The following is a 21,487-nucleotide window of genomic DNA, read 5'->3' as shown; positions in this document are numbered from 1 at the left end:
AGACATTTAGGATGTTATAACTGTAATTCCAATGCCTTGAATTCCAGGTGATGTCTGGTATATCTTCAGTCTTTGAGCTTCCTAAACCTGGCAGGAGCTATCATATTCAAATATATTCAAATATTATATATAATATATTATTATATATAATATATTCAAATATATATATATATTTCCCATACTTGAGGCCATTTTTTAAAAAGATTTTATTTATTCATGAGAGACACACAGAGAGAGAGGCAGAGACATAGGCAGAGGGAGAAGCAGGCTCCCTCTGGGGAACCTAATGCAGGACTCGATTCCAGGACTCCGGGATCATGGCCTGAGCTGAAGGCAGATGCTCAACCACTGAGCCACCCAGGCGTCCCCTTGTTGCCACCTCTGAATCATATGCTTTATATTGCAAAGTTTCTATTTAGAGTTAAAGAGAGTTTCCTATTTTGTACTCTTGGCCTTGCTGAGTGTATGTTGTGTGATTGTTGAGGGTGGTGGAGTCTGGATGGATTGAGGTGGCTCTCTTGCATGTTCTCCTCTTTCCTGTAAACACTGGCTGTGCTGGGCAGAGCCCTGGAAGTGGGAGCCAAAACAAAGCATGAGATACCTCACTGTTCTAACTCTTTGCAACTACGTACTCTATTTCAGGAATGAGTAACTGACCATGGCTCCTTTTGCTGTGTGTCAGTGCTGTGATTTCTGGATTGCTAGATTCCAAAGGGCAGAAATCGTGTCTATTTTTATAACCACCTCTGTAAAATTACAAGATAAGTCCTGCTAAGTTTCAAGACCAGTTTATAACTATTTTTTTTTGTGATAATAATGATGGTTTGACAATAAGGTAAGAGAACTGTGCAAAGCATAGAAATAAACTCAAGAAAAAAAGATTCAATTGTTTTATGAAACTGTTAACACAAAACTTTAAGTTTATATCTTTATATGAGTAATAGTCACCAGAATATTTCTCTGATAAAGTTATACTACAGCATGAAGTTCAATTACTAAATCCTTTGTGTGTGTGTGTGTGTGTGTGTGTGTGTGTGTGTGTGTTGTGTATGTTTTAATGAAGAGTTGGCATTCAAATACTGTCAATTAATATATGGTAAGTCTCTGGACGGGCATAAAAATAATCAAGACACTTTAATCCTTGGGCTTAGCATAGCAATAAAAATTTAGGGCTGGGCAATTGTTTTGAGAAAACAGGTAATGACAATATTTCTATGCCACGAAGAACTCAAGAGATTTCATTAGACAATGATCTCATATGTCCTTGGATATTTATATAGCATTTCTCAAACTTAACATGTTCCTACTTTATCTCACCCCCTAACTTTTCTATTCATACTCTTCCTTTCTCATTTGACAGCAACTCTATCATCCTTCCGGTTGCTCAGGACCTTTGAAGTCATCCTCAACTCTTCTTTTTCATACTCCGTTTCTTCTTTCATTGAGGAATCCTGTTGGCTTTACCTTCAAAATATATTCAGAATCCTACCACTTCTATTTCAACTACTCTGATTTAAGGTACTTAAAAAAATTAATTAATTAAGACTGCCCAATATGGGGCTTGAACTCATGACCCTGTGTTAAGGGTCACATGCTCTACTGACTGAGCCAATCAGGCTCCCTTAGATACACTTAGTTCTTACAGGGTTTAATGAAATACCCTCCTGATCTCTCAGTTTCCTCCCTTACTTTTCTTAAGTCTGTTCTTAAGACAGTATTTGAAAAATTTGATTAACTTACCGGCTGAAAACTCCAATACAACTCTTCCATCCACTCTGAGTAAAAGCTAACATCCTTGTAATGGCCTTAGAAGACTTTCCATGATCTGGTTGCTGTTGTGTCTCTGACTTTCTCTCTTGCTCCCACCCCCACCTCCATTCTAGATGCACTGGTCTCCTGGCTTCTGCTCCATCACTCCAGGCTTGCTTGCATCTTAAAGCATTTATCCTGGTTGTTCTCCTGGCCTGGAACGCTCTTTCTCCAGATAGCTAAATACTTCCTTCCTTCAAGTCTTTGCTTGAAATAATCTTCTCAATGTGGTCTACTCTTATCACCCTATTTATATTTGAAACTTCCTAACCTCCTTAAACCACACTGTTTTATTTTTGCAAAACAGTTTTACCCTCTGGCTATGTACTTATTTATTATGTTTTTTATTTAGTATAATGATAGAATTTAGCATCACAAAGGCAAGGATTTTTGCTTGGTTTGTTCTTTGAACCTATACCAGTGACTGAAGTAGTATTGGCACATGGTAGGTGCTCAATTAGTACTTATCAATATTGTTGAATGAATGAATGGAGGTCTGATGGGTTTGATATAGATTTGACTGTTGGTATGATTCCTTACCAGTGTTAATATCTTTGATTAAGGTACTATAAAAATGAATTTGATAAACAGTATACTAGAATGAAAGAAGCTTAACCTTTAGAGTCTTACATTACTCTAGCCTCTGCCACTTACTAATACAGTTTCTGCATTTTTAACATAGGGATAATAGTATCTGGGGTGCCCGGGTGGTTCAGTTGGTTAAAGTTCAGACTTTTAATTTTGACTCGGGTCATGATCTTAGGGTCCTGGGATGGAGCCAGACATCAGGCTCCTTGCTCAGTGGAGAGTCTGCTTATCTCCCTCTCCTTCTGCCCCTCCCTCCCACTCATGCTTTTTCTCTCTTTCTAAACTAAATAAATCTTTTAAAAAAGAATAATAATATCTACCTCACAAGGTTGTTGTGGTGATTAAATGAATTAACATATATAATACTCCTGATATAGTAACTGACCCATTGTCGGATCTTATAAAGATGATAGCTATTATTACTGACCTTCTTATTCACAGGAAGATTATGATAGGCTTTCATAAGATGAGTGCATTCTATCAAACACTTAAGGAAAAAAAACCCACCAATCTTACATAAAACCTTTCAGAAAATAAAAGCAGAGAAAAACAATTCCCAATCATTTTATGAGGCTTGCATTAATTGTGATAAACAAACCTGACAGATACTAAAAAAACAACAAAAGAAAACTACAGATCAATATTCCTAATGAATATAAACTGAAAAATTCTAACAAAATAAGAACAAAATAAAATCCAGTGATGTACATAAAAGGATAACAGAATGATCAAGTTTATCTCAGGTTATCCTAAGGCTGATTTAACACTTGATATTCAATCAATGTAATTTTCTCTCTTAAGAGAATAAAGAAAAAAGACCCCATATAATCATTTAAATCAATGCAGAAAACTCATTTGACAAAATTGAACTCCATTCAGAATAAAAAAATTCCCAGCAAATTGGAATAGATGGGCTCTTCCTCAAACAGATAAAGTGAATATCTAAAAAAACTATGGCTACCATCATACTTAAAGGTGAAATATTGAATGCTTTGCCCCTAAGCAGTAGTATCCACTTCAATCACTTCTATTCGATGTTATGCTGGTGTAGCTCTAGCCATTGCAGTAAGGTGAAAAATAAAAATAAAAAAGCGTGAAGAACGTAACAAAAATAAAACTATCTCTATTTGGAGATGACATGATGGCTTAAATAGAAAATCCTAAGGATTCTATAGGGAATTATTAGAATTTGTCAAGATCTCAGAATTCAAGGTCACTATTAAAAAATCAACTTTATTTTGATTAATTTCAAAAATTATAAAATAAAACATAAGAATTCCACTTAAAATAGAATTTAAACACTTAGGAATAAATGAACAAAATATGTACAAGACCTTTACATTTAAATACCATGTGGCTGGTACATGTAAACACTCCAATTTTTATTACCATCATAAAGTTAGTTCAAATTTGGTGTCTGTCATCTCAACTAAAGAAGTGCAGTCTATTTTTTTTCAAAGGAGTGCATTCTAATGAACATTTTTCACATATAGTAGCAAAACTTAAAATGACGCAATGAAATGGTTTATCTTTGTTGTATAGTCTTAGAACATTAGATTTAAAATATTTTTCTTTTTTTAAGTAAGCTCTATGTCCAATGTGGGGTTGAACACATAATCCTAAGATGAATAGTCATATGCTTTACCAACTGAGCCAGCCAGGTGCCCTCAAATATTATTTTAACAATGAAATTAAAAGTGAAAAATATCTATCTAGTTAATTTCACATTTAGGATTCCAATTACCTTTTCATTCAAGACTATGAATTTTGCCCACATGTTTACCTTTCCTTCCTCGCAAAGGTCATTAGCAATTCAAGAGCTATGTGGGTATTTTATTATTACAAGTAAGAAATATGTGACAAAAAAATATCACCTTAGCCATTTTTAAGTGTATAATACAGTAGTATTAAAAAGAATGATGTTAAAAAAGGGAGAAGTGCCTGGCTGGTTTATTCGGCCGAACATGAGACTTTTATCTCGGGGTTTTGGGTTCAAGCCCCACATTTTTGTTTTGTTTTTTTAATTTTTTTTTTTTTGGAGTTCAATTTGCCAACATATAGCATAACACCCAGTACTCATCCCACCAAGTGCCCCCCTCAGTGCCCATCACCCAGTCACCCCAACCCCCCGCCCACTTCCCCTTCCACTACCCCTTGTTCATTTCCCAGAGTTAGGTGTCTCTCTAATGTTTTGTCACCCTCACTGATATTTTCACTCATTTTCTCTCCTTTCCCTTTATTCCCTTTCACTAATTTTTATATTCCCCAAATGAATGAGACCATGTTTGTCCTCTGATTGACTTATTTCACTCAGCATAATACCCTCCAAGTCCCTCCATGTCGAAGCAAATGGTGGGTATTTGTCGTTTCTAATGGCTGAGGAATATTCCATTGTATACATAGACCACAGCTTCTTTATCCACTCATCTTTCGATGGACACCAAGGCTTCTTCCACGGTTTGGATATTGTGGACATTGCTGCTATAAACATCGAGTTGAGTTAAAAATAGATCTGCCTGGGATCCCTGGGTGGCGCAGTGGTTTGGCGCCTGCCTTTGATCCAGGGCGCGATCCTGGAGACCCGGGATCAAATCCCACGTCGGGCTCCCGGTGCATGGAGCCTGCTTCTCCCTCTGCCTGTCTCTGCCTCTCTCTCTCTCTCTCTCTCTCTGTGACTATCATAAATAAAAAAAAAAAATTTTTTTTAAATAGATCTGCCTTACGACCCAGCAACTGCACTGCCGGGGATTTACCCCAAAGATACAGATGCAGTAAAGCGCCGGGACACCTGCACCCCGATGTTTATACAAGCCCCACGTTAAGTGCATATTGATGTAGGAAACAAAGGAAGAAGAAAAATTATTAAATTTCCTTACTACTTACAGCTCGGTGACAAGTCCTTGAAACAGGCAGAGTGACATTCCTTTAGGGACTCAGCTGCCTCAATGTTGATACTTTCCTAAGGCAACAGGTAATCTTAGCCCAACCTCCAGGATCCTGTAAGCTACTTTAACATATAAAAATTTCTTTGGAAACTTCCTTTATCCCTACTCTCCAAGGTACACATTGGCGATCACTCTCCAAGTGTATGATCAATCAGTATACATCTGACATGACTCAGGTTTTATTAGACAGTAATGAATAACCTTTTCTCAACAATAGCCAGCCCCTTCAAAGGTCCTGGAAACTTGCTTCCAAAATTCCTTAGACCCTAAGGCTATCCTAACCCTTCCCAACTTGAAAATATGTAATGGGCCACACCTCATGACCCAATGCACCTCTTTCTGCTGGTGGGTCCTGCTCCTAAGCTTTAATGAAATCACCTTTTTGCACCAAAGATGTCTCAAGAATTATTTCTTGGCCATTGGCTTCGAACCTTAACATCTTCTATATCATGGAGATTACTTAAAAGATAAAATCTTTTTTTAAAATTAAAGATTTATTTATTTATTTGAAGGGGGGAAGAGCAGAGGGAGAGAAAGTCTCCAGCCTTCTCCACACTGAGCAAAGCCCAACGTGAGGCCTGATCTTAACGATCCTGAGATCCTGACTGAGCTGAAATCAAGAGTCTGATGCTTAACCAACTGAGCCATGCAGGCACCCTGATGTATACTTTTAAAGAATAAATCCATCACAGTAGTGGAAGACAGGCACGTGGATGGTGAATGAAATGTCAGTTTAAAGGAATCTCTGAAACCCATGATGCAGATGGGATCAGAACATGGAAAAGCCAACAGAGGCTGAAGAGCTGGTTGCACAGTTCAAGTGACATGAAAGCTGCTGGGGAAGGGAGCTGGCTTGGCACAGCAGGAGCTCGCTGGAGTGGGGTAGGATCAGTTGACTACCACTGCAGGATGCATAACTGGTCCCTAAGAATAGAGGAGGGGGCTGGAGACACCCCTGGGCCAGTGGAGAAGTGGAGCTGTCACTGTAAGGAGGGCTTAGCCATTTATTTATTTATTTATTTATTTATTTATTTATTTATTTATTTATTTATGTATTTATGTATTTATTTATTTATTTATTTATTTATTTATTTATTTATTTATTTATTTAAAATAAAGGTGATTCCGAGCCCCTTCTTGGCTTTCTCAATGACAAAGGATCCCTGGCCTACTTTCTGCCAAAGTACCCTTCTGCCCAATCATCCTCACCCTCCATCCAGAAGGAAAAACCCCTCCTGGGGATAAATCCCACTGGATTCAGTCTTTTTGTTCTGAGTATCAGTATTCCATTTTATGAAAAATCCCACATTTTGCTTATCAATTCATCAGTCGATAGGCATATTTGGGCTGTTTCCAGTTTGGGACAATTATGAGTAAAACTTCTGTGACCATTTATGTAAAAAAAAAGAAAGAAAAGATCGCTACCCTTAAAACTACAAAACACTTCTGAGAGACATCAGATAAGAGCTAAATAAATTGAGAGATATACCATGTTTATAGATTGGGAGATTTAGCTTATTCCTAACTTAACCTATAAATTCAATGTAATCATAGTCATAATCTTACCATGCTTTTTGTAGAAATTGATAATCTGATTCTAAACTTTCTATGGAAATGCAAAGGAGGTAGCATATCCAAACATTTTCAAAAAAAGAAAAAATGAAAAGTAAATTTAAAGGGCTCATATTACCTGACTTGAAGACTTCCTATAAAGCTATGGTAATCAAAACAATGTGGTGTTTTCATAAGAAGAGAAAAATGAATTAATGGAACTGAATAGAGTCTGAATTAAGACCTACTTTTAAAAAAATTATTTATTAATTCATGAGAGACACACAGAGAGAGAGAGGCAGAGACACAGGCAGAGAAGAAGCAGGCTCCATGCAGGGAGCCTGACATGGGACTTGATCCTGGGACTCCAGGATCACGCCCTGAGCTGAAGGCAGGCGCTAAACCACTGAGCCACCCGGGCTGCTGAGGACCTACTTTTAGTGGTCATTTGATTTTCTACAAAGTCTCCAAAGAAATCCAGTGGGGAAAAGGAAAAAACAAATTTTTTTAAACAGCGGTGGAACAACTCAAGCAAGCACAGAACTTCCACTCCTGCTTTACACCAAACACAAACACATAGTTTTAGGACTGAATGTAAAAGCTAAAATGATAAGACTTCTAAGGAAAAAGAAGAAAATAAAACATAAAATTGTATCTTTGCAATTTGAGAAAAAAAGACTTTTTTAGATAGTACACAGAAATTAATAACCATACAAAAATAGGTACTTAGATTTCATCAATCTTTAAAGCTAGTGCTCACCTTCAAGAAAATGAATAAGCTGGCCACAGACTGGGAGAAAATACTACAAAATATGCATTTGACAAAGGACTTGTAGCTGCAATATATACTTACAAAAGCACCTCCAGTCAATAATAAAAAGACTAACAACCCAATTTTTAAAAAAAATGGACTATATATATATAATATAAATTATATATTTTATTTTATAAAAATGGACTATATATAGACTATTTTAAAAAATGGACTATATATATATATATATATATATATATAAATTTATTTAAACAATTGAACTCTGGTTAGTGACATGCATCCCTAAATGTTTAGGTAAAGTATACTGAGGTCTGCAACTTCAAAATGCATCATAAAGGTAAGGAGGATGGAGCCTCTGGGTTGGTGAACATGTGTGGATTTGGGAGAAGTGCTGTGCCAGAACAGGGTGTAGGAGCTCTGTGCCCTTCCCCACACCTTGCCCTGTGCATCTCTTCCATCTGTCTGTTCTGAGTTATACCCTCTTATCTTAAACTGGACATCTGAAAACATTAAAAAATATCTATACAATACCAAAAAGAATAACCCAGAAAGAAATAATTGATAATCTGGACTTCATCAGAATTAAAAATTGCTTTGTGAGGGACTATATTTAGAGAGTGAGAAGACAAGCCACAAACTGAAAGATAACATTTGCAGAACTCAAAATCTGATAAAGCAGTGTTTGCAAAAATACACAAAGAACTCTCAGACTCAACAATAAGAAAATAAACAACCCAATTAAAAAAAAAAACCAAAGATCTTTCAGACATCTTGCCAAAAAAGATATCGATGTCACCCAGCATATGAAAAGATATTTCCTATCATGTCATCAGGGAAGTGCCAATTAAAACAACAATGGGATACCACCACACACCTATTAGAGATCCAGAACACTGTTAATGGAGATGTCGAGCAGTAGAAGAAACTCTTATTCATTGCTGAAGAGAATGCAAAATGGTACAGCCTTTTCCTTTTTTTTTTTTTTTTAAATCTATTTATTTATTTTAGAGAGAGTGAGAGAGAGCACAAGCGGGAGGGGCAGAGGAAGAGGGAGAGAGAATCTCAAGCAGACTCTGGTCTCAGCTCGGAGCCCGATGCAGGATTTGATCTCATGACCCTGAGATCATGATCTGAGCTGAAACCAAGAGTTGGATGCTTAACGGAATGAGCCGCCCAGGGATCCCAGTACAGCCATTTTTGAATACAATTTGGCAGTTTCTTACAAAACTAAAGGTATTCTTGCTACATGATCTAGCAACTATTCTCTTTGGTACTTGCCCAAAGAAGTCGAAAACTTATCTCCAACCAAAACCCAGCACACAACTTTATTTATCTTTCCCAGAACATCAAAGATGTCCTTCAGTAGGTGAATGGATAAACTGTGGTATACCCAGACAATGGAATATGATTCAGCTCTAAAAAGAAACGAGCCACGATGCTATGAAAAGACATTAGGGAACCTTCAATGCCTCTTACTAGGTGAAAGAAACCAATCTGAAACGGCACGATACTCTATGATTCCAACTATAGGATGTTCTGGAAAAGGCAAAACTATGGAGTCAGCAAAACCAGTAGTGGTTGCCACGGATGGGGGAATTCAACACCCAGGGTGAAGCCTAACATAAACTATGGACTTTGGGTGATTATGATGCGTCAATTTAGATTAATCAGTTGTAACAAATGTACCACTGGGGTGGGAGAATGTTGACAATGGGGGAGGCTGGGGACGTATGAAAGATATTTGTACTTTACTCTTAATTTTGCTGTGAACCTAGAACTGCTCTAAAAATATAAAAGTAAAGAATATGAACTGATGGATGACTAGATGGAGGGGTATTGGATAGTATATGAAGAAGTCAATACGGCAAAATGTTAATTGTAGACTCTATGTGGTGGGTGTTCAGGTGTTCATGGTATAATCATTTTAATTTTTTGTATGTTCGAAATTTTTCAACAATTTGGGAACAAGTCTTTGCTGCTAAAATATGAAAATATGAAAAACAGCATTTCGGGTTTGTGTTTGTGTAGATTAATTATAAACATTGCACCCTCTGAGAATTTTTGTTTTTAATGGTTGGTAATGTGATTACTGCTGTGTCTCAGCAGAGAGGAGCCCTATGGGACTGGATGGATCCTCTACACCTCATCACACCACACAATAGGCGACTGAATAGCCCCCGTCCAATTTGAATTTTCAAGGCACATCCTATGACATTTTTTACCTTAGAATGCTAGTTGAATATCTAGAACAAAATAATATTGGTTACGGATTTCTATCGTAAGATTTACGTTACAAAAAGTCCATAGAAATATTCAGGAGGAAATGTTACCATTTATCTGCTTTCAACCTAAATTAAAAAATTAAGCTAGCATTATTTAAGTAACTATGTCCCTCGGAAGTATTTCTCTTGAAGTTATTTCTTGCTTTCACCAGAATACAGTACCATAATTTCAACAAGAGGAAAGTACGAGAACTGAAAGTTCTCGCTGAATTCTATCTCAGAAGTAAATGAAAATACATTTCTTCTTCCTTGGTCGGTGGGGGGGACTGGCACAAAGAAGTCAGTCAGTCTCAGAGAGCAGAGGAGAAGAAAACTGTTCTGAGAGTGTGTTCTACAAAGCATAGGTTTCTTCTCCTCCTTTTTAGCTATATTTCTTTTACACTAATGAAAATCTCCAGGAAAGAACAATAAGTGGGATTTCATATCTGTGGCAATGAAATTAATTACCAGTCAATACAGATTAAGGAAAAAAGAAGAGTTTCGGTTGAGGCTAAGAAAATATGAGGGTTTTATAAAAACTTACCAGAAGCATTCCTGTCTCTGAGAGTGGCTAGGAAGAAACTCATGAGTCTGATTCAAACAGAGTCTTCAGTGTCCTGGGGGTGAGGGCAGGACACGCCGTGTCCCTTAGTAAACATTTTCACCGAACTCTACAAGGCCGTGAAAATATAGGTGCTTCCTGATGCCAATTCATTAACCAAAGTTTACTAATCCAGCTAGAATTTTAATTAAGATTTATCCAAAGAGAATCTGCGCTTCCAAAGGAAAGAAGTCATTCCCCCTCTGCAGGATCAAGAAGGAAACAGGAAACTCTGAATAAGTTCAGTTATGTACTTTTTCTATCACACGCCCTTGTGTAAATACCACTAATATATACAGCTCTGAGCCAGCAAAGACTATTCTTTCCCCCCAGGCACACTTGAGATTCAGCAGGTGGTTTATACGAGTGACGTGTCTGAACACAGGTCATCTTCTGGCGTGTTCTTTAACAATAAGTCGGGCTGAACAAATAAGAGTTTGGTAAACAATTAACTTTCCAAGTGCTGTTTATCTTGAGACTTTGTCTTGGTTTTTATTGAATTTTAAGTAGCCCTTTTGTGTTCACTCTGCCAGGAGATCTCATTACTTTCTCCTTATTCATTATTTTTTTTTAGTTTTAAAAAGCATTGATTAATTAATTAACTAATGAAGGAGTAAGAGCAATACTTCTGGAATGACTTTAGCAATAAATAAGTATTCCCAAAGTGAGGCCTTTCCATGGAGGGAGTTATTATAAGGCTGCTAAGTTCATATGTCCAGAACATTATTTGTAGGTTGAAAAATCTTGCTTGATCTGTGCTTCTAAATGCATGAAGATTCTGTGGTTAATTGGTCATTTAAAAAATAGCTTTTGGAGCGACTAATGTTCTGAGTGGCATGCGCTGGCCAGTGCTGTTTAACGCTCCTTCTCCTACTCCTTTCCGGTGGCTGTAGCATTTCGCGTGCGTGACTGTCCAAATCTCCACGGCCACCGCTCAGCTTTCGCCTGCATACTTGTTCTGTGCCTCCAACAATTCGCCTTATAGTTTTAGATAGATGTGTTGTTGGTTCCTTAAACTCCCTGTTTTTAAAGCATGCTATTTTCTCCTAAATTCAATCTATCGTTGTTCAATACAACAGCGGCCAATCGCCTGTGACTCTGGAGCATTTGAAGTGTGGCTAATGCAACGGAGTATGAAATACACACTTATACATTGAGTTTATATCTTGAAATGATCACATTTGGGATGTATTGGATTAAATAAAAGATATTAAAATTAATTTTGCTTTTTTCTTTCTGATCTCTTAAATGTGGCTACTAGAAAATTTGATATTACATATGCATGTCTCATATTTTTACCCGATAGCACTACTCTGTACTTCCCTGTGCCTCTCACCCAGGATTAAAACCTGATGCCCTCTTGGATTTCTCTGTTTCTTCAAATCCAAGACTTTTTTCTCATAATTTCACTCCGATTCCACCTATCCTTTTATCAACACTGCCAGTACTTTGCCTTCTGATTTTCTCCCCTGGACGATCTGTCTCCAAATTCTCATTCTTTCCCTTTCATTTCAACTCTTTTGCCCTGACATCCATTAATATATTCCAAGTGTGATCCTCTGGCATTCTTCTGGAACGTAGCTACATGTGTTTAATTTATGTGCATCTGAAGTATATATTCTTATTTAATAGATCGGTATATAGATTTCCCATTTACAATTTTCTCTTCCATCTGATGCCTGTGTACTTCTTTTCTCCACTCTTCTTTTTTTTAAGGAAGTTCTATGCCCAATGTTGGGCTTAAACTCACCATCCTGAGATCAAGAAGCGCATGCTCTCTATGGCTGAGGCAGCTAGGCACTCTCCATCCTTCCGTCCTGCTTTTCTTTTTTTTTTTTTTGTCATTTTAACATTTTAATATTTCATTTGACAATTTTTGATGTATTTTTATTTTATTTTATGTTCAAAGAGTTAGCATTAAGCTAACTAAGTCTGCTGGACATCTGCAGTTAAGGTAGGTCTCTTAGACGACCCATTCAAAGAGGTTCACTTAACCCCTCGCGCTGATGGAAACACTGGTGGCACACATTGAGGCTGTATTTCTGGATCAGACGGTGCGGGTTTGAGCAGATGTGTCAAGAACAAGAAGCTGGGCCAGACTTCCTTGGATACTCCAGGAGAGCTGCTGGGGATCCCTCTTGCTCTCTCTGGGATGCAATGAGGCAAAGGCTCATTTTTTAATTTACATTTTATGTTAGGGTTTCAAATTCGAAAGGTTCAAAAGGGTACATAGACAAAGTTCTTGTTTTCATTCCTATTTTTCAGCCATTTACTTAACCTCACTGAAGACATCCAACTTCCCTGTGTGTATGTGTGTGTGTTAATGTGTGTTTTCAGAGACATTTTATGCATATACAATCAAATACGCAGAACACTCTGCTTTTTTTTTAGTACAAATGATAGACTATTACACATATTTTTCTGTATTTTGAATTTTTCATTTAATGTATCTTGGAAATTACTCAAAGAGATGAACTTGGGGATCCTTGGGGGCTCAGCGGTTTAGCACCTGCCTTTGGCCCAGGGCGTGATCCTGGGGTCCTGGGATCGAGTCCCACATCGGGCTCCCTGCCTGGAGCCTGCTTCTCCCTCTGCCTGTCTCTGCCCCCCTCTCTCTCTGTGTGTCTCTCATGCATAAATAAATAAAATCTTAAAAAAAAAAAAAACCAAAGAGATGAACTTTTTCGACATTACGAGGATTTGTTCTTTTAAATGCCATATTAAAAATAAAGTTTTTTTAAAAAATAAATAAGTAAAAATAAAAATAAGTTTTTCCCCTGTGCTGTAGTTACTTGTTTTTATTTTAAATTTTTATTTATTTTTACAAGTTTTAATATTAAATTTCACATTAAAGTTAAAATATTTAAAAAGTTGACACAGACCACTAGATGGTGCTGTCATCACAAAGAAATGAAATTATACATATTTAAAAAATAATTCGCAGATTGTAAGGAAAAAAACCCAAATGTTATAGAATTGTATGTATAAAGTAAAAAGGATAAGCTAAACTTCTAAGAACTATTCCCCAAAAGTAGTCACTGATGACAGAGATTTTTCTTCTCAGTTACTTTATATCTCTATATTTCTGTGTATCTTTATATTATTTTTCTTTTTATTCTTTTTTCCTGTATATTCCTTTATAAAAAAATCCCATACTGTACATTGCTATTTTGAAATTTACTCTTTTTAACTTAATAATACAGAATGGCATTCCTTCTATGTCAGTACATATAATTAACTTCATTCTTCGATAAAATTTGAGTGAATTTTTTTACATGGTAAAAACATCGTAAGATGTTATAATATGTTCTACTTTGTTTATTTATATGATTATAACAAAAATTTAATGTTACATTTATTTGGTGTAATTTATTTTACCTCTAGTAATAGATATCTAGATTGCTTCTGGATTTTTGCTTATACACACAGCCGCCCTTGTACATTCATCCTGGTGTAGCAGGTGTAAAGTCTATGTTGATATCATTTCTCTCAGATATTTAAATTTGTTTCTATGAATGAAAGCTCCTAGCATTGCTGTTGAGTAGTTAAAAATGATATTTTTCATCTTGATTCCTTTTAAACCCTTTGAATATGATCTGTTTTCTCTCTGCCCATCCTCCCCCGTTTCTCTTTCTCGGCTTTAGGGATCTTTTCTTTTGAACACCCTTGATAATGTCCCTAGGGGCTGCTCTTGTTCCCACACATTGTCCGAGGCCCTCAGCGAGCCTTTTCAGTTTGGAAACGTGTGTCCTTCCATTCCGGGAAATGTTCTTGCATTAGTTCTTGGATAATTTTCTCCTCCCTATATTCTCTTTGAAGAACTCCTATTACTTGATGATCTATCTCCTAGGCAGATTCCCTACTTTCAAAAAGTATCTTTTTTCTCTTCTGTTTTTTACTTTTTGTCTTTGTTCTCCTCCTGCCTTGTGTCCTCAACTTTATTTTCCAGCTCTTCTATTGGTTTGTTATTTCTGTGGTCATGTCTCTCTCTCTCTCTCTCTTTAAAGATATTATTTATTTATTCACGAGAGACACACAGAGCAGGGCAGAGACACAGGCAATGGGAGAAGCAGGCTCCCTGCAGGGAGCCTGACGTGGGATTTGATCCTGGGTCTCCAGGATCACGCCCTGAACCAAAGGCAGACGCTCAACCTAGCTGAGCCACCTAGGTGTCCCATGTCTCTCTTTTTTAAAAAAATTATTAATTCGTATGCGTTGCTACCTTATAAATGACATGAAAATGAGGTGAACCAAGCTGTAGTATTAAAATGAGATTCAGAGAATGTCTTTATCATTTTTATCCATGATGAGACCATGGCGTGCCACGGCAGTGAGAACACTGATTTAGGAGTCAGGAGGTTTATGTTCCCAAGCCAGGTATGCAATAACTAGTGGTGTCAATACGTCTCTGGGTCTTTCCCCTCAACTACTTACTAATCTATTCAACAAAGATTTAGTATATGCAGCTACTACTATGAGTCAGGTGCTACGGTATAAAAAGAGAGGACTGGACCAGATGATCCCTGAGGTATTGTCCTCATTCTGAAATTCTGAGGCTAAGCCCCTTGGATTCTACCTCTGAGATCTCTTCGGTTGGTTCCTTCCTTTCTCTTCCTCCTCCTCCCGCCTTACAATCTATTGGATGAACTTTGGCAACAGTTTCCTAGCTGGTTTTCCTGACGTCATAGCGGGAAAGACTAGGGAAGGAGTGAAGAGAAGCCCAGGATAAGGTGGGATACAGCGGGCCTGTGGGATTGTGGAGTTCCCTAGCCTGACCCTAAATTGCTGCGGTCGTATTTTTAATTTAATAAAGCTTTCCCCTTTTTCAGGAGGGTCACCAGCTTTCCTGGGTTGCCTGGGACTGCGGGGTTTCTTGGCTAAGGGGCCTTCAGTGCCAAAACTGACGTATCCCTGGACAAACCAGGAAGGCTGATCATCCCGCCTCTGGATACTCTTTCCGTAGCAGCATTTTCCCCCCTCCTAGTTGCAATATTGTTACCCCCCCCTCTGAGAATGTTAATCATATAGATTTTTAAAAATTTATTAAAAAATATATTTTTTAAAAGATTTATTTATTTATTTATGATAGACATAGAGAGAGGCAGAGACACAGGCAGAGGGAGGAGCAGGCTCCATGCAGGGAACCCGATGTGGGACTTGATCCCAGGACCCCAGGATCACGCCCTGGGCTGAAGGCAGATGCTAAACCACTGAGCCACCGGGCTGCCCTCATATACATTTTTAAAAGGCTTTTGTTTTCACTGTATCATGTGTTGTCTCTAGTTTCTTTGAACTTTTTTGGTTTACTTATCTTAGTCTCTCTTTTATGGTGGCGACTTTCCCCAAGTGTCTTGTGATTTGTAACTGGCTGATTATAATTAAGAGTATTGGCTGGAAATTCAAGGAGGTGGGGTTCATCAGCGGTAGGGTTTCATTGCAGGAGGATTGGGAAAGGACCTGGTATATTGTTGAGAGATTACCAAGTGTCAGTCTAGAGCTCTTTTTCCCTTGGGCTGGCTAGTTTTCTCGAACAGAAATGCCCCAGCCATCATCCTGGGGGGAGCAGGGAGCTACTGGAGAAAACAGACTGGACTGGCAGTGGTGGGTAAGCAGACGTCCACTTACCGGCCTATTTTCAGTATGGGGCTTTGCTCAATCAGTGCTTGATGTCTTTGGGGTTAGATGCTCTATGGCTCACACTTTTCAAGAATGTCAACCTCTAGTCTTATACTGTTGCTAGAATGAGGTCCTCTCCTCATTGTGTTGGAAGAGGAACAATTTCTGAGAGTGAAATACTTTTTTTTTTTTTAAATGATTTTCAATTAATTCTTCAGGTTTCAGCTTCAAATACTCTAAACTTTCCTGTCTTATTCCAAAGACTTTACAGTGGCCTCCAAGATCTCCGAGTGACTTCCTGACTGTCCCCTAAGGCCTGGCAGCCAAACTAGCACGCAACATGCCAGGCATGGTCCCAATTTAAGACATTTACATATGATATACCAGTTTCCCCCAGATATCCAGCTGATGGGCTCCCTCAGGTCCTTCAGTCTTTGCTCAGATGAAATGTCATGCCTCAGCAAGAGCTTTCCAGATCACTATATTTTAAAATGTACTCCCATCCCCAGTTCTGTATATATATACAACATATAATTAAATCTAATATCATAATGTAATATATAACTATTTGTTATATGTAATCATATATTATTTTAACATTATCCCCATGTTATATGTTCCTATACTTTTATAAGCTCCCTGTTAGAAGCTTAGCTCCATGAGGGTACGCATTTTTACCTCTTATTTCATACTATTTTCCCAATGAACAGGAGAGCTTGGCAAATAGAAAGGTCTGCCCTACATTGTCACTTTTAGTAGTATCTGGTGCCTCAACTCTTGGGTCATTCTGGGACAAAGCAAACAGGCATGATTCTTCTTAGTTGCCCCGAGCCCACCTACCTCTTCCCATAGGCACTTAATTTTTAGATATTTCGGTTGTACCATAGTTACTACTTTCCTCTCTGCTTTCTAAATTTTGTCATTTGTGATCTCTTTGGTTTGCTGTTGTCTTGTTTTGTGCTCTGTGCTTACAAATTTATGACCTCAAAAAATTCTTTACTGTCATTTCAGTGGGAGTTTGGGAAAGGATGGAGAAAGACACATACGTTCAGCCCATGAAATTTAAGTCGTAAAGCGCCTCTTTACATATTTTTGGCTATTTGTATATACTGTTTTGTGCAGTGTTTGTATATTTTGCTCAACTTTCTTTAATGCTGCTCTTCTTTTGCTGCTTGACTGTGACTACCTTTGAAAATTAAGGAAACTAGGTTTCTGTCATTTGTGCTGCAGAGATTTCCCTCAGAAACATTTGGACTTCTAGTGTGTGTTTGCTATTTCATGGCATTTTATCAATCTTTTCTTATATGTCAGTTATTTTCACTCTTTGATTCCATTTCTGAATTCTTTAGTATTTTTTATTGATCTGCTTATATTTTGTTAGTTTTGTTTATAGCTTTGTATTTTGTAATAACCTCAGATTTACATAAAGTGTAAGAATAGCACAAGGAATTCCTCAAATGTTTACATTTTGTCACATTTGCTTTATTATTGTTATTATTGTTTTCTGAACCACTTGGGAGTAAGTTGTAGACATAAAGATAATTTATTCCTAAACACTTCATTGTGTATTTTCTGAATCTTAAATAGCCTCAGTGTGATGATCAAAAGCAGGAAATTATCATCAATTCAATGCATCCATCTTAACTAAAGACCTTATTCAAATATAGCAATTTTCATAATAACTTACTTTATGGCAAAAGAAAAAAAAAGAAAAATCCCTTGCTCAGGATCAAATACAGGAGTATGCTCTGCATTTAGTTGTCATGCCTCCTTAGTCCATAACCTGGACCGTTCCTTAGCATTTTTTGTGTGTTTTATGACCTTGGCATTTTGAAGAGTACGTTTTCTCCACTGAGGTTTGTTTGACATTTTCTCATGATTAGATATAGCTTATGCTTTTTTGGGTAGGAACATGGGAGCAATGTTGAGTACTTCACAGCAATGTTAACATTGATCATTTGGTTAAGGTAGTGTCTGATGTTTTTTTCCATGGTAAGGAGACTTTGAGACTATATAAATACTCTGTTTTTTATTATGGTAGATAGTGTAAAGAGCCACCATCAGTTCTTTCTATACCACATGTGCATGTGCTCCTCACCTCAAGAGGGGAAATCTAATTTTACCCTCTTGAATCTGGGCTGGCCTCGGTGATCCACTTGACTAATAGAATGAGGTGGAAAGGATGTTCTGGTGCTTCTCAGGTAAATCTCAAGAAGCTTAGCAGCCTCCACATGAATCTCCTGAAAGTCTTGCTCTTTGGACACTCCCTCTCAAAACTCAGCTACCATGCTGTGAGAGGCCCAGGCTATCTAGAGGTCATATGCAAGTGCTCTGGGTGAGAGCACTAGCTGAACTCCCTGCTGATAGTCTTTTTTTAAAAAAGATTTTATTTATTTATTCATTTTTTTTAGTCAGCCATTTTTAAAAAAAGTGTTTATTTATTTATTCATGAGAGACACACAGACAGAGACTTAGGCAGAGGGAGAAGTAGGCTCTCTGTGGCAAGCATGTTGTGGGACTTGATCCCGGGTCTCCAGGATCATGACCTGAGTCAAAGTCAGATGCTCAACCACTGAGCCATCCAGGTGCCCTGACAATCAGTCATTTTTAAGTAAGTCATTTCAAAGGTTCAGACTGTATGATAACTATGACCCCAACTGACTGCACCTATATGACTGACCCCAAGTAAGACCCACACAGTTGGGCCCTGTCTAGCCACAGGACTATAAGAGATAATAATAAATTTTTGCCGTAAGCCTCTAAATGTAGCTTGATCTGTCACATAATACTAGGTACATGAAACAAAAATTATCTGTAATTGAGGGGCACCTGGATGGCTCAGTCAGAAGAGCATGTATTTCCTGATCTCAGGGTTGTGAGTTCAAGCTCCACAGTGGGTGTAGAGATTACTTGACTAAAATGAAACTTTGTAAAAATTACCTGGAGTTGAGGTTCTGTTGTAATAAAGACCTGAAACCTGTAGCATTAGCTTTGAGACTAGGCAGCAGGTGAATATGGGAAGGCTTTAAGGAAACTCTTAGCAAAACCTGAAAGACAGTGAGACCGTGAGGAAATTATTGTTGGAAGCTAGAGAAGTGAGAACTCTTGTGATGTAGTCTTAGAAAGTTTGACAAAAATGTGGCCTGCAGAAATATGGGAAGTAGAAATGAACTAAAATTTGGCCAGGGAGATTTTTCATGGGCAATGTTGAAAGTGCCACCTTATCTCTTTTAGCAACAGATTCAAGTAATAGGTGCAGAGAGATGAGCTAGAAAAAGATACTCTGAAGTTTTTGGACAGTTTCCCAGGAAGTAGAATTTTCTTAAGATAAAAAAGGGGCATGGGTAAAGATCAAAGCTAGAAATGACTAGTAACTCTCATGACAGGATAAAGATAGAATGAAAGTTGCAGCTGTATCACCCATGTAGAGTCCTCAGGCAGACGTAGGCGTGGGCCTTGTAGATGGTCAGGGGGACACAGGGCTTCTAAGTATTGCAAGGGCATTTCCGACAGGACTCTAACTCTCAGGCAAGTAGAGAAGGCCATGTCTTAAAGAGACTTTGGTTGTGACTTTTGTAGAAAGGAGTGAATTCCAGTATTATGAGAGAATATGTTCGATTTTCAAGAAGTAGTTAGAAACAGTCTGCTTGGTTTGAAAGGACAAAAATAGTTCAAAATGAAAAGTCTGGAGACTCTTCAGGCAGGAAAGAATTTGAGAAAACTGCTTAGCTATAAAATATACTTTCTTATAGAAAAGGAAGGTCAACTCAAAATGAAGAGCTAAGAGTCCAGAGGGTGGAATCAAGACTAATGGAGAAGCAATTCCAGGGAGAGGAGCAGCTCCTAATCAAAGAACTAGGGGGATGTGCCCACCAGAATTTCAGAGTTGTGTGGACCAGGGACTCCTGACTACTTCTTCCAACTCTGTCCTGTTTTTTTTAAAAAATATTTTTTTAATTAAATCTTTAATATAATAACACAGAGAGAGGCAGAGACACAGGCAGAGGGAGAAGCAGGCTCCATGCAAGGAGCCTGACGTGGGACTCGATCCCGGGGCTCTGGGGTCACGCCCTGGGCTGAAGTCAATGCTACACCACTGAGCCACCCGGGCTGCCCTCCATCCTGTTTTTGAAGACAATATTGGTTGTGGTCCTCCTATCCCCGCATCACCACTGCATATAGGGTTTGTAGGAGGGGAAGATAACTTATCTCTTGAGTTTATAGGTCTTCAGGCTGAGAAGATGCATACTTGAAGGTTATATCCAGGGAACTACATCATCTATATTTAAATGAGGAGCTCCTGGATTTTGAGCTGATGCTATAATAAAATAAGACTGTAGAGGATATTGGGAATTGTGGTGAGTCCATTTTGCCCATGAGAAAAGTAAAAATTGTGGTGACGAGGGGTGAACCATGGTAACTAGTATCAAGAGATGTCCACTGTCAATTATTTTCCTCTCTGTGTCCATATGCTTCCCCCTCATATTAAGAGGTGGGGTCATGTTACTCTCTTCTTGAATCTGGGATGGACTCAGTGACCTGTTTGACCCGGAGAATGCAGCAGAAGAGATGTTCTGGGACTTCTGAAGCTATGTCAGAAGATGTCTTATGGTTTCTTCCCAGATTTCTTAAAACATTTATTTTGGGAATGCTCTCTCTAAGAACCTAGTGACTGTCCTGTTAAAAATCCCAGCCACATGGGGAGGTGTCCTGCAGGTGCTCTAGCTTACACCTTCAGCTAATAGCCAGCACTGTCTGTCAACCATATGAGTGGACCATCTTGGACATGTATCTCAGATGAATTTTCAAATGATTCTAACTCCAACCACTCTTAGGCTATAGTCATATGAAGAATCCCAAATAAGAACCATGTGAAAAATCCCAAATAAGCTGAATCCAGCCAAGTTACAAAACCATTAAAGATAATTTTTTGAAGTCACTAAGTTTTATGGGTTTCTGCTGTGCAGCAAACTGGAACACTCATGACATTTTTACTCATCTGTTTTAGCATACCTGTTTATTTTTGAGCCAGTACCGAACTATTCACCACCATAGAATTACAATACATCTTAGGGCCAGTTTCCGATTACAGAATCAATATATCCATGGGTTCGGTGTACAGGCTCTAGAGTCTAACTCCGATTCTATCTCAACCACTTCTAAATGTATCCTTGAATGGTATTTGACTGTTATGTTTCTTGCTTTTCTTATTTACAAATTAGTATAATAAAAATACCTATTTCATATGGTTACTTAGTGGAATTCATGAAATAATATATGTAGATTATTTAATAGAATTCCTGGCAATTTGTCAGGGTTCAATAAATATTAGCTATGATTA

The 21,487-nt window shown here is 37.9% G+C and overlaps 1 protein-coding gene across 1 annotated transcript in view; it reads right to left on the bottom strand.

The window, feature by feature from the left end:
• SMIM31 (small integral membrane protein 31) overlaps positions 1–10,836 on the bottom strand; it is a gene marked incomplete at its 3' end in the record, with an annotated part of 33,356 nt that extends 22,520 nt beyond the window's left edge. The window contains exon 1 of the mRNA XM_038559148.1: positions 10,474–10,836. The remainder of the gene's footprint in view (positions 1–10,473) is intronic.
• Between the last annotated feature and the right edge of the window lie 10,651 nt (positions 10,837–21,487).

This window comes from Canis lupus, chromosome 15, assembly GCF_011100685.1.
Source record: "Canis lupus familiaris isolate Mischka breed German Shepherd chromosome 15, alternate assembly UU_Cfam_GSD_1.0, whole genome shotgun sequence".
In the NCBI taxonomy this organism is placed as follows: Eukaryota; Metazoa; Chordata; class Mammalia; order Carnivora; family Canidae; genus Canis; species Canis lupus.
Note: the sequence above shows the minus strand (reverse complement) of the source record. Positions and strands in the feature narration are given on the sequence as shown.